General features: G+C 53.0%; 1 protein-coding gene and 1 long non-coding RNA gene across 2 annotated transcripts in view; both read left to right on the plus strand.

Annotated features, from left to right (window-relative positions):
* Positions 1-791: 791 nt before the first annotated feature.
* On the plus strand, positions 792-4,179 carry LOC118886417. The gene is made up of 3 exons (XR_005017732.1): positions 792-933; positions 3,452-3,534; positions 4,098-4,179. It is a non-coding gene; the product is annotated as an uncharacterized LOC118886417 (long non-coding RNA).
* Positions 4,180-11,526: 7,347 nt separating this feature from the next.
* Positions 11,527-12,277, plus strand: part of ARMC7 (armadillo repeat containing 7) — a 31,567-nt gene continuing 30,816 nt past the window's right edge. The window contains exon 1 of the mRNA XM_036836100.1: positions 11,527-11,611. The gene's annotated coding sequence lies outside the window, so the exon portion shown is untranslated. The remainder of the gene's footprint in view (positions 11,612-12,277) is intronic.

The following is a 12,277-nucleotide window of genomic DNA, read 5'->3' on the forward strand; positions in this document are numbered from 1 at the left end:
GAAAAAAAAAAAAAGAAACAACCGGAATAGGGTAGATAACCAGACATTGGACGCTTTTATGGCAGGGACAGAGAGGGGCTAAACCCTGTTAAAAGATCAAGAGGTCATATATTTCCCATCTTTGGGGCAAGGGAAACATTGCACATGTGCAGAAAGGCTCCTTGGGGGTCAAAGAGGAGGGAGCACCACCCCATAATATGTGATGCTAAGGCGGTCCCATAGGCCTCTGGGCTGTAATCCATCTTGGAAAAGAGTTGTGCACGCATGTTGGGGAGGGTCCTAGGGCAGGGCAGGTGTGGTGGCTGGGATTCCTAGTTTTCATCCAGGCTACCCAGGTTCAATTCCTGGGCAGGGAATTAAGATCTCGCTTCATGCCACCACTCACTGCTGCCTCTCTGAGATCACTACTGCCTTCCCCCAGAGATAACCTCTCCTGGAGAATTTCCTTGCAGTCTTTTTTTTTTTTTTTTTTGGCCACGCTTTATGGCTTGTGGGATCTGAGTTCCCAGACCAGGGATCAGACCTGTGCACCCGACAGTGCAAGTCCTAACCACTGGACCACCAGGAAATTCCACCTTGCAGTCTTCTTTTCTGATACAGATGTAGATGTTGAAGATGTAGGTAGCTAAAAGATAGTTACAACTCATATCGTGCATTTTCCAAAGTTACTTTCAAAATACAAAAATGGCTTATTCACTCACTGGCTGCGTAATATTACATCCTACACATCTGTCCTATAACTTTGTTTTGTCTTTAACTCCTTCCCTGATTCCCTCTAGAGGTGGGTGGCAAGTGGCAACCCAGCCAAAGCCACAGATGTTGCTTCCTGGATGTTACCGCAAGTTTGACTCAGGAGGGGAAGGGTTAAAGTACGGAGCTGAAGGAGGCTGGCAGCAGCAACGGTTCCCGTCGTCTCACCATCCCATCCCACAGGTGAGGACAGAGCGGGAAGCAGGATTAGATGGCAGGAGCCTTGGGAAGGAGCCTTAACCCTTCCCTCCCCCAGGAGAGGGTGTGCTCAGGCTGGAGGTGGAAGGGAGAGGATGTTTGCGGGAGCCTCTGGCAGAGGCCCTGCCTGGCATGCAGTGGGTACCTGATGGCTGTCAGGAGCGAGCATCTCACCCAAGAGAGCTTATGCTCAACTCCTCCCTCTTCCAGTGAGGAAGGCACCTGGTGGTAACTTGGACCAGGTCCCACCAGCTCGGGAGAGGTGGACACTCTCCAGCCTTCCCTGCTAGCCCAATCCCACCCCACCCCACCCCACCCCACCCCCGCTCCTTGCCAAACATCAGTCTTCAGTAGTTTTCATGGGCTTCATCACCAGCCCCCACTCCATCCTACTCTCCAAAGCGCTTGCCTCCTGGCCTTTGCACCTGCCATCGCCCCTGCTGGAAGACCTCTTCCACCCTCATCCCCTTCCTTACTCCTCCTCATTACTTATTATTTTGTCCTCCTTAGTCCTTAAGTCTCAGCTAAGACGTGCTGCGTCACAGAAAGCCACTCTTGAACCCTCCTCTCCCTAAGCCAGGTGGGCTTCCCCCTCTCCTGCCATCACCTCTGTGTGCATCCCTCCTCGCACCCGCCTTGTTTCACGTGGGAGTTCTCCATCAGACCAGCGCCAGGCCGGGTATTTCATCTCCGTCTCCATTGCTTAACACATCCCTGCCACATAGCAGGTGCTTAATAGACATTGACCCAAGGACTGAAGGAACCCCTGGAGGGTGGGAGGCCACTCAGATCCTTTCCTGGGTCAGGCCAGGCTGGGTGCAAGTGGCCTAGGCATGGCTGCTCACCTGCTTCCTTCTCCCTTTGCCATCCGTTTGCTCCCTCCTGAAGCCAGGTCCACGCACCCACTGCATCCAGATAGATGCAAAGGACCTGCCTATTCCTCCCGAGTTTCCATCTCGATCTCCCCTCTAGCCTGAAGGTTCTTCTTTTTTATATATATGTATATAAATTTATTTATTTTTGGCTGCGTTGGGTCTGCATTGCTGTGCACGGACGGGCTTTCTCTAGTTGCGGCGAGCGGGGGCTACTCTTTGTTGTGGTGCGTGGGCTTCTCATTGTGGTGGCTTCTCTTGTTGTGCGGGCTTCAGCAGTTGTGGCACGCCGGCTCAGTAGTTGTGGCGCACGGGCTTAGTTGCTCCACAGCATGTGGGATCTTCCCAGGCCAGGGCTTGAACCCATGTCCCCTGCATTGGCAGGCGGATTCTTAACCACTGCGCCACCAGGGAAGTCCCGCCTGAAGGTTCTTTGAGGCTGAGGACCCTCCAGCAGGTGTGTGAGGGGAGAGACACAGACCTCTCCAGCCTCTGTTTCCTGATCTATAGAAAGGGATGGATTGGGATTTCCCTGGCGGTGCAGTGGTTAAGGCTCCGCACTTCCAATGCAAAGGGCGTAGGTTTGATCCCTGGTCAGGGAACCAAGATCCCACATGCTGTGCAGTAAGGCCAAATGAATGAATGAATAAATAAATAAATAAAATAACAGATTTTTAAAAAAAGCATGGATCGAGATATCACCCATATTTGCTGAAGATTATACGGCTCCCAGGGCTTCTCAAGCCAGGTGGTTAGGGAACGGGGGGCGTTTCAGGTAGAGCCAGGCCTAGGGTGAAGCAAGTGAGACCCTCACCAAGGGCACGACATTTAAGAGCAGGTGCCAAAAAACTCAGAAATCAAAATAAATGATATTTGAAGGCGACATATGGCAACATCAAAATTAATGCAGAAATCCATGGTAGACAGAATATCAAAATTGTAAATAAAGACCCATCTTTTGGGAATTCCCTGGTTGTCTAGTGGGTAGGACTCCGCTCTTTCACCGCCAGGGGCGTGGTTCAGTCCCTGGTCAGGGAACTAAGATCCCGCAAGCCGCACAGCGTGGCCAAAAAGAAGAAGAAAAAAAAGACCCATCGTTTATGACCTGACCCATTGCTTGTACTACCTGCTCCATACCCCTCGCACTAATCCCAGCCCTGATTCCAACAAAATTGTACTCATGAAACCAAGTGACCTCTCCATTGGCCATACTTTATTGGTCTGATTTTCTAGAAATGTTACCTTTAAATTATTATTAGGTTATCATTTATCTGGATTACTGAGTTTTGCTGGTGTCCCAGTAGATTTTGAGCTCCAGGCAAGTGCTTCACTCATCTCACCCCAGACGGGGTGTCACATGTCTGGAATTTAGTAGCTGGACCAGGGCGAGGTGTCAGGGGTGCCAACTGTCCTGCAAGCTCAGAACAGTCAGGCCGCCAACGCCTGTAGCGCCCCGTTGTTAGTAATGTGTATGTACGCCGATGCTTCAAATGATAAGTTAAATAATGTTTGCTTAGCTGCTCAGCCTTGCCAACATCACAGTCAAAGTGTCAGAAGCCCAAGCGCACCCACTAAAAGGCTTCTGGTTCCCTGCCAAGTGTTTCTGAAAGCTGAATCTTCTTCATTTACAGCTACAGATGCTTCCTGCCTGGAGAGTACGAGCCTTGGTGCCTTTTGTGTTTTACAAGCAATTGGAGATGACACCAATGATTAGGTTTCTGCCCAGTTTGTTCCAATGCTCCACAGATGTGTCTTGCGTGGCTCCTGTGTGCCAGGCACAGGGCTTCTGGGAGGAGAGGGGCGGAGGGGGTGGTGGGAAGCAAGATAGACCCAGTCTCTGCCCTGGCGCAGCTTGGGGGGTAGAGGGGACAGACCCTAAATTCAGTCATGGTGGTGAGTGTATCTAGCCACACACTGAGATTAAGGCTCCTCAGGGGAAGAGATGACCAAGGAGCCATCCCACACCAGGCGTCCCTAAAGAAAAGAAGTTGACCTGAGATGGGGAGGGTGCGCCAGGTGGAAGCGGGGTGGTGGCTGGTGGAGGGTGGAGACCGGTTTTATTGCCACATCATTACTGAGCTTGCACCATGGCAGTCCTCAGCAAACATGATGTGCTGGTTAAGCATCTGGACTCCAAAGCCAGACATCCCGGGTTCAAATCCTGGCTCTGCCACTTACAGCTGTGTGACCCTGAACAAGTTACTTAACCTCTCTGTGCCTTAGATCCATCATCTGAAAAAAAGCAAATTAACAATAGTACCCACCTCTGTATTTTAGGAAGCAAAGAGAATTCCAGCATGACTGGAGCTTGGGGAGAGAGGCTGAGAATGGCCGAAAATGAATCTGAGGAGGTGGGTGGAGCCAGACGGCTCAGGGTCTTGTAAACAGCCTCTTTGGACTTCAGGGTTTATCCAGGATCAGTGGGAAGAAACTGCGGGGTTTCAGCAGGAGGTAGCTGAGCGGATCTGGACAGAGCGCCGGCCTGGGGAGGGAGGGGAGCATCAGAGCGGGAGGAGTGGTCAGGAAGCTGATGCAGCCGCTCAGGGGGAGATAAAAGCCCGCTCTGGGCTGGGCGGGGCGGACGGAGATGCTGCAGGTATGAAGGGCCAGGAGGCAGCATTGGATTAAGTGTGTGTGTTGGCGGGGGTGGGGGACGGGGGGTTGGAGAGGGCGGGCCAAGGGGAGGGAAAGGGCCCCAGCGGCCCCAGTCTTCTATGCGGAAGGCAGAACCATTCTCAAGGACGGGGGAATCCCAGAGACAGCAGGTTTACAGGCAGCATGTTGAGTTCACTTTGTAAAATGATGCAATATTTGATATGTACAGAATAATTGATGTCAAATATACATAAGCAATGGACTGAAATAATAAACACCCAACTTGAAAAAAAAAATAGTACCCACCTCAAAGAGGATTTAGCAAGTCAATCTACATACCTGGCTATTTTTACTCATTCAACAGATATTTATTGAGCTGAGGTGAGGGGTGGTAGAAAAAGAGGGAAGAATATTCTTCCCATAGGTCAGACAGTGGGGACAAAGGGATGCGCTGAGACAGACTCAGTCCCTACCCTCACGGAGCCTATGATCTAGTGATGGCAAGAGAGAGATTAATCACGGAATTGTTTAAATCCGGAGTCAGTACACTATGGCCCATCGCCTGTTTCTGTACAGCTTGTAAGCTAATAAAGGTTGTTACATTTTTTTAATGGGGAAAAAAATCAAAAGAAGAATTAGATTTGGTGACACCTGAGAATTAAATTACATTCAGGGAATTCCCTGGCGGTCCAGTGGTTAGGACTCGGTGCTTTCACTGCCGGGGCCCCGGTTTGATCCCTGGTTGGGGAACTAAGATCCTGCAAGCCATGCAGCATGGGCAAATTAAAAAAAAAAAAAGATAGATAGATAGGTGACATTCAAATTTCAGTGTCCATAAATAAAGCTTTATTGGAACACAGCCATGCTCATTTGTTTTCATATTGTCTGTGGCTGCTTTTGCCCACGATGGCAAAGTTGAGTAGTTTCGACAGAGACTCTCTGGCTTGCAAAGCCTAAAATATTTACCTGTTGGCCTTGAAAAAGTGTGTAACTCCTGATTTAAATCAATATAAACACACGGTGGTGGACAGGGCCAAGCGGAGCAGTAGACGTGTGAGGAGAAGGAATAACCGGTAGCTCCAGCCCCAGCAGGGAAACCAAGGAGGGCTTCCCGAAGGAAGTGACGCTTGAGCTTCCATCTGAAGTGACAGTGGTTAGCCAGGCACAGAGGGTCAGGACGGGGCTCCAAGCAGGGGGGAGCAGCAGAGGCAAAGACCCCTCAGCTGGGGGAACATGACAAGCAGAGAAAGCTCAGGTGGCTGGAGGGCATCAAGTGAGGGAGAGCTACTTGGGGCTGGAAGGGTGGGCAAGGGCCAGGCTTTGAGGGCCCTGTGGCCACACCAGGGGCAGTGGAGGCCAGCGTTGATGGCAGGTTCTGGCTGATGTTGGGCTTTAGGGTTGTTGAGGCACACACGTGAAGGTGCCAGTTTGGATATATGGGCTGGACATGGAACATGTGGAGTGATCAGTATAAAGGTGGTGGTTGGAGCTACAGATGGGGAGTGAGATAGAGGAGAGAGTAAAGGTCAGAGCCTGTGGGACTCGGCCATTTGAAGGTCAAGAGCAAACAGCACAAGTGGCCAGAAACATGGGAGGAAACCCAGGAGAGAATGATGTTCTGCAAGCCAAGGAAAGAGCAAATTTCCAGGAGGGAGGGATCAATGTGGTCCGATGCTTCAGGCAGATCAAGACTAGACATGCTCATTGGATGTGTAACATGGGAATGACCAGAGGGGCAGAAGTTTTCCTTAGAGGGCGGAGGGGGAGGGGAGGTGTGGACCCAGTGAGAGGAGGTGCTGCTCCCACCAGGTCAGGATGTGGAGGTGGGGGGGCGGGAACCCGAGGGGGATGTGAGGGGAGGGAGGGTAGATTTTTGTTCTTGTTTCATTTTAGGAGAGACTCGAGCTTGTTTAAATGCCATGTGGACTCTTAGTTGCGGCATGCATGTGGGATCTAATTCCCTGACCAGGGATCGAACCCGGGCCCCCTGCATTGCGAGCACGGAGTCTTAACCACTGTGCCACCAGGGAAGTCCCCCCCAGTTTGTTTTTACATGGACAGTTTTGAGGGTATCAGGGCAGCCCAGGTGGGGAGAACCATGTGTGGCCTGGGCACCAGGGCCAGGCTGAGTGGGAGTGAGAGGAAGTGTGCTGGAGGTGAAGTGAGGACTCAGGAGGAAATGGTGTAAGAGCAGAAATTCACATGAGGTAGGGATGGGTGAGGAGACGAACCCCAAGGGTGAGCTGCCAGGCACGTGGGCTGGGCGTATTGGGAAACAAGTGTGCAGAGCGGAGGCCTGCCAGGGTGTTGGCAGAGTGATCTGTGAACTCAGAGCCGGAAGGCCTTCCAATGCAGCCCTGAAAAGTGGGGGGGGGGGGGGCCTTTTGCAAGATGGATCTGGTATTTCAGGCAGGGAGGCTGAGGAGAGAGATCTATCAAGGCTGAGTGTGGGCCTGAAGGGGCCCCAGCATCAGGAAGAGAGAAGACAGCTGAGCAAAATCGCAAAGGGAAGAGTCTGTAGAATTGCGATCAGCTGGATATGAAGATGAAGGCCAAGGGGAGGGAGGGAGGCCCTGGATGGGATCGAGTCAGAGAACAGAGGAGGGGCCTGGTCTAAAGGGAAGATGGTGTGAGCAGTGTGGGGACAGGCTCAGTTCCGGTGACAGTGAGAAAATCTCAAGGAGAAGTGCTTGGAGCTCCAGAGAGGAGGGTGGCACGGAGGAGAGAATCTGGGTAAGACAGGCAAAAGGAGAAAGAGGGAGAAGGAAGAGGGGACTCAGAGCGAGGGGTGGCCCAAAGCAACGGGGGTCTCAGAGCAAGGGCTGTGCCCAGGTGATGGTTCTAGCAGTGCCTGCCTGCCCAATGACCACTGCCCCTCCCCACACACCCGAAATCAGGGCAATGCTCAGCACAGAGATGATCCCAAATCAGGGGGCAGGAGATCACCCTGTGGTTTCTCTTGTCCTGCTCCCTAGGCTGGCCCCAGCATTGGGCGATCTGCTGCCCCTCGATGGGAGCCGTCAGGGCATCTCTGCTCCCCCAGGAGGTGGGGGCTGGAGTGGAGGGGGCTGGGGTACTATGTACCCCAACATTAGGCAAGCAGCCATGGCCAGCCCTGGGAGAGACTGTGCACCTCAGATCTGAGTTCAGGGGGTCTTTTGGGGAAATAGCCAGCTGGGTGGCATGGCCTAGGCCTCTGGGGCCAGCTGACAAGCTGCCGCATGCCCTGGCAGAGTAGGACAAACAGGCAAAGGGGTGTGACCGGCAGAGGGGTGTGACAGGCAGAGGGTAGAAAAAGGATAGAGCTGGTGGAGAAGGAAAGGGGCCCTCGAACAGGAGGGCACCCAGGGGCCCAGAGCCAACAGCATCCAGAAAAGCCTGGACAGACTGTCCCCATAATCCCAACAGTCGGCACTCTGTCCATGCCAGGGACACCACAGGGTCACTGCCAGAGGCCAAGACCTGGAGAGAGGGGCAGAGGAACCAGGACCACATCCTGGAGCTTTCCAGTGATTAAAATATTTTTAAAGGACGCCAGGTCCTGGGCTTGGGGTGATAAGATCCTGGAATGGGGGAGCGACTTGGACGGGCAACACTCCATTCCTTCATTCAGCCAATGAGGCGTCATCTGGACAGCAGTGAGAGACTCCATCCATACATGTTGACCCTTCTTATTATCGTTATTATTATCCTGTGCTGCACACTGTGCTAAGTGCTGGGGTAGTGTTGACCAACTGGGCAAGAACGCTCCTAAGCCTCAGGGAGCTTAGTGGGGGAGATGCCCAACACTCAGCAGGATTAATGCCTCCACATGGGAGGTCTGGGAGGCCATCCTGGAGGAAGGAGATTCTAAGCTGACACTTGCAGGCCAACCAAGGGCCAACCAGGTTAAAAACAAAAAAGGCTCATCAGGACAGAGTGTTTCAGGGAAAGGGAACAACCACGCAGGTGTAAAGATCTCAGGGGGTCTGGCAGGTGAGCAATGAATGTAGTGGTTGTTATTCTTAGTGATGTATGGCAATTGTGTTGTTAACTACTAATTACTTACTATTAATTCTTAAAGATTTACGACTTTGAGTAGGTGCCTCCCTCTCTCTTTGAGCAGATGCCTCAGTTTGCTTTCTCTGTGGATGAGGACCTTTCCAACGCTGAGTCCCTTGTCACCCACCCCTCATGACAGCTGTCATGGGCCCTAACAAAACTGGGCCTGGTGACCAGGCTGTGCACTCAGACCAACACTTAGGGCACAGAGTCACAGAGGAAGGCTGGGGAAGGCTGTGGGGACTGCCTGTGGGAACCACAGACCCTGGCTCTGAGCTCTGCAGCCACAGTGACTATGCCCCAACCCGGTGGGAGCTTCATTCTGGAGAAGTACCCAGAGTCCAGGATGGCGGAGGGGGTATCCCCACAGCTCTCTCAATTTCATCTCGATGAGTAGAGGTCGAAGATTAGGCTGGGGCTCCCCAGGGAATAGTGAGGTCCTGGAAAACCTCTTGGTTTGATTTTTTTCAGAGAGGGTAAGAGCCTCCAGGAAGACCCTGGGCATTAAGTCCCTGGGTCCCGCCAGAGTACCCAGGGATGGGGTGGAGGGCTGCATCCAGCCTGTTCTGAGTACCTGGGGCAGGTACTGCTGTTGCAGGAGAAGGGGGCACGAGAGAACAGTCGAGTCCCAGGTCTCGGGCGAATTCCTGGGACGGGCCGCCAAGGGAGGGTCCTTGGCTTTGTGCAGGAAAGAATTCAAGAGCGAGCCACAGTAAAGTGGAAGCGAATTTATTTAGAAAAATACACATTCCATAGGCAGAAAGCGGTCCCTCTCAGAAGGTGAGAGGGGCCCTGGGGCATGGGGCTGTTAGTTTTTATAGGCTGGGTAATTTCATGGGCTAACAAGTGGGAAGATGATTCCAGCTATTTTGGGGAAGGGGTGGGGATTTCCAGGAATTGGGCCACCGCCCACTTTCGGCCTTTTATGGTCAGCCTCGGAACTGTCATGGTACTGGTATGTGTGTCATTTAGCCTGCTAATGTATTACAGTAAGTGTATAATGAGGCTCCAGGTCTGTGAGAAGTCCTTGGGCCTAGTTGGTTCTAACTAGTTTTTTTGTATCCTCAGCTGGGTCATTCTTTTAATGGTTGTGCCCTGCCCCCTTCCCTCCTATCTTACTGCCGCTCAGTACTGGGCCAGGCTGAGATAAAGGGTGACGAGATGGTGCAGACCCTGGAGTATGATCCCTGTTGTCCCCCACACTGGACCTCTCAAGGCCTGGGACCATCCCTATGGGACCATGGGATAAACCTTGATCCCCTCCTCCCAAAGTTTGTATCCAGGGAACCTCAGGCGAAGTTGAATATGCCCCCAGTAAGAGGCAACCCAGTGCAGTGACTGTTGGCAAGAACATGAATCACAGGCACAACAATGACTTATGTTTAAGATGGACTCACAACTTGATAGGGTTATCTCCTACCTCATTCATCCAGAAGGTAAGCCATCCCAGTGGGTGGGAAGCGGTACCTCATTGTGGGTTTGATTTGCATTTCCCCGATGAATAATGATGTTGAATATCTTGTCATGTGCTTGTTGGCCATTTGCATATCTTCTTTGGAGAAATATCTATTCATATCCTTTGCCCATTTTTAATGGGGTTAATTTGTCTTTTTACTGTTGAGTTGTGAGAGTTCTTTATATATTCTCAATACAAGTCCCTTATCAGATATATGATTTGCAAATATTTTCTCCCATTCTGAGGGTTATTTGTTCACTTTCCTGATGGTGTCCTTTAGTGCACAAAAGTTTTTAGGTTTTTTTTTTCTTTTTTGGGGGGCCATGCCACGTGGCTTGCAGGATCTTATTTCCCCGACCAGGGATTGACCCCAGGCCCTTGGCAGTGAAAGCGTGGAATCCTAACCACTGGACCGCCAGGGAATTCCCCCAAAGTTTTTAATTTTGATGACATCCAATTTATGTTTTTTCCTTTGTCACTTGTGCTTTTGGTGTAGTGTCTAAGAATCCATTGCCTAATTCCAAGGTCATGAAGAGTTACTCCTGTGCTTTCTTCAACAGAATTCAGTGATTTCCCTGGTGGTCCAGTGGCTAAGACTTTGCTTTCCAATTCAGAGGGTGCAGGTTCAATCCCGGTGGGGGAGCTAAGATCCTACCTGCCTCCCGGCCAAAAAACCAAAACATAAAACTGAAGCAGTATTGTAACAAATTCGATAAGAACTTTAAAAATTGTCCACATCAAAAAATCTTTTAAAAAAAGTTCACAGTTTTAGTTTTTACATTTCTATCTGTAATCCTTTTTTTTTTTTTTTTTTTCTTTAAATGGTGTGAGGTGGAAGTCCAACCACAACCACTTTCTTTTACATGCAGCTACCTAGCACTGTTCGCTGAAAACACTATTCTTCCCACCCTGGATCGTCTCAGCATACTTAACGGAAAATCAACTGACTGTAAATATAAGGGTTTATTCTCAATTCTAGTCCACCGATCTATATGCCTACCCTTATGCCTGTCCTGGTTACTGTAACTTTGTACTAATTGAATACATTTTAAACAATGCATATCAAGGGCTGGCTAGGTGGGGGAGAGGCGCACGCGGAGGTGGTGGGCGCCGTCTGACCTGCCCCCAGGGTTGAGGGGTCCACCCTCTTGTCTGCTCCGCACAGCTGCCTGCCTGGGCTCCCCTGGATGTGGCCCTCAAAGCTCTAGGTTTTCATTGGAAGGACTCCTGGGCAGCTAAAGCCCCCAAAGAAAGAATCCTGCACCCTGGCCTCCCACCCCGCTGCCGCTGGGAGGTGGAGTCTCTCATCACACGCTTTCTCCCTTCCACTCCTGGCGCCCCTAGAACCCAGAGCGGGAAAATCGAGAAGCCGCAAAGTGAGAAGGCGGGCTACGCAAATGACATGCTAACGACATGCAAATGAACCCGCCGAGCCGGGGTCGAGGCCACTCAGAGGAGGGGGCGAGGTTGACAGAAGCGGCTGCGGGCCCCGGGCACGCCCCCCCGCCTCGCCCAGAGGCCTCCCCGCCCGGCTCCCTGGAGACGCGGAGGTGGTCCCGCCCACCGGCGCCCTGCGGCCCGCCCCTCCGGTCCCCGCCGCCGCCCGGCGTCCTGCCGTCTCCACCGCGAGCGGGCCGGGCCGCAGGAAGCCGCGCTCCGCTGGAGTGGAGCCGCCCCTCCGCCGGGCCCGGGCGAGCCGGTGAGCGGGCTCCCCCCACAGTCCCCAAGGTGTGCTCCCCCGCCGGGGTCCCTGTGAGCGCCGTCGCGGGCCCGCCCCGCCGTGGGCCTCCGGGGCCCCTTCCCGCCTGTGTGGGGAGAGGATCCAGAAAAGCCTCTTGTCCGGGTCCTGGGCCGCCCCAGCCTGCGATGGCCTGAGGGGTGAGGGGACAGGCACCAGCCAAGGCCTGGGCTGAAATCTCCACGGGGACGCCGCCTGGACGTCCCAGAAGCCCCACCCAGAGGAGCTCCATCTCGGGGAGGGTGGGAAGCCGAGTGGAAGGAAACTAGATCCCGACAGCAGGGACTGAGCCAGGGTGACAAGAGGTCAGGAAGTTCCTGCTGCCTATCCCATCCCCCTTCCAGGCTGTGGTCAGCCTGACCCCGCCCGGACGGCGGGGGCACCTTTGGAGGCACAGAAGGGAGGAGGGTGGCTGGCCCCAGCCGGCCCACCTCTGGAACCGCCTCCTTCCTTCCCCGGCCCCTGCCAGGTGCAGGGATGTGCGGGCTTGTCAACCCCAGGCTCGGGCTGGTTCTTGCTGCTCTCCTGTCCAGCAGGAACCCGCACTGCTGCCTGTCCCGTGTCCTGGGCTTCAGGCCCGGGATCCTGCCTGATGTGGAGCCTGGGGAGAGAGGGGGTCTGCAGGGT

The sequence above is a fragment of the Balaenoptera musculus genome, chromosome 20, assembly GCF_009873245.2.
Source record: "Balaenoptera musculus isolate JJ_BM4_2016_0621 chromosome 20, mBalMus1.pri.v3, whole genome shotgun sequence".
Taxonomy (NCBI): Eukaryota; Metazoa; Chordata; class Mammalia; order Artiodactyla; family Balaenopteridae; genus Balaenoptera; species Balaenoptera musculus.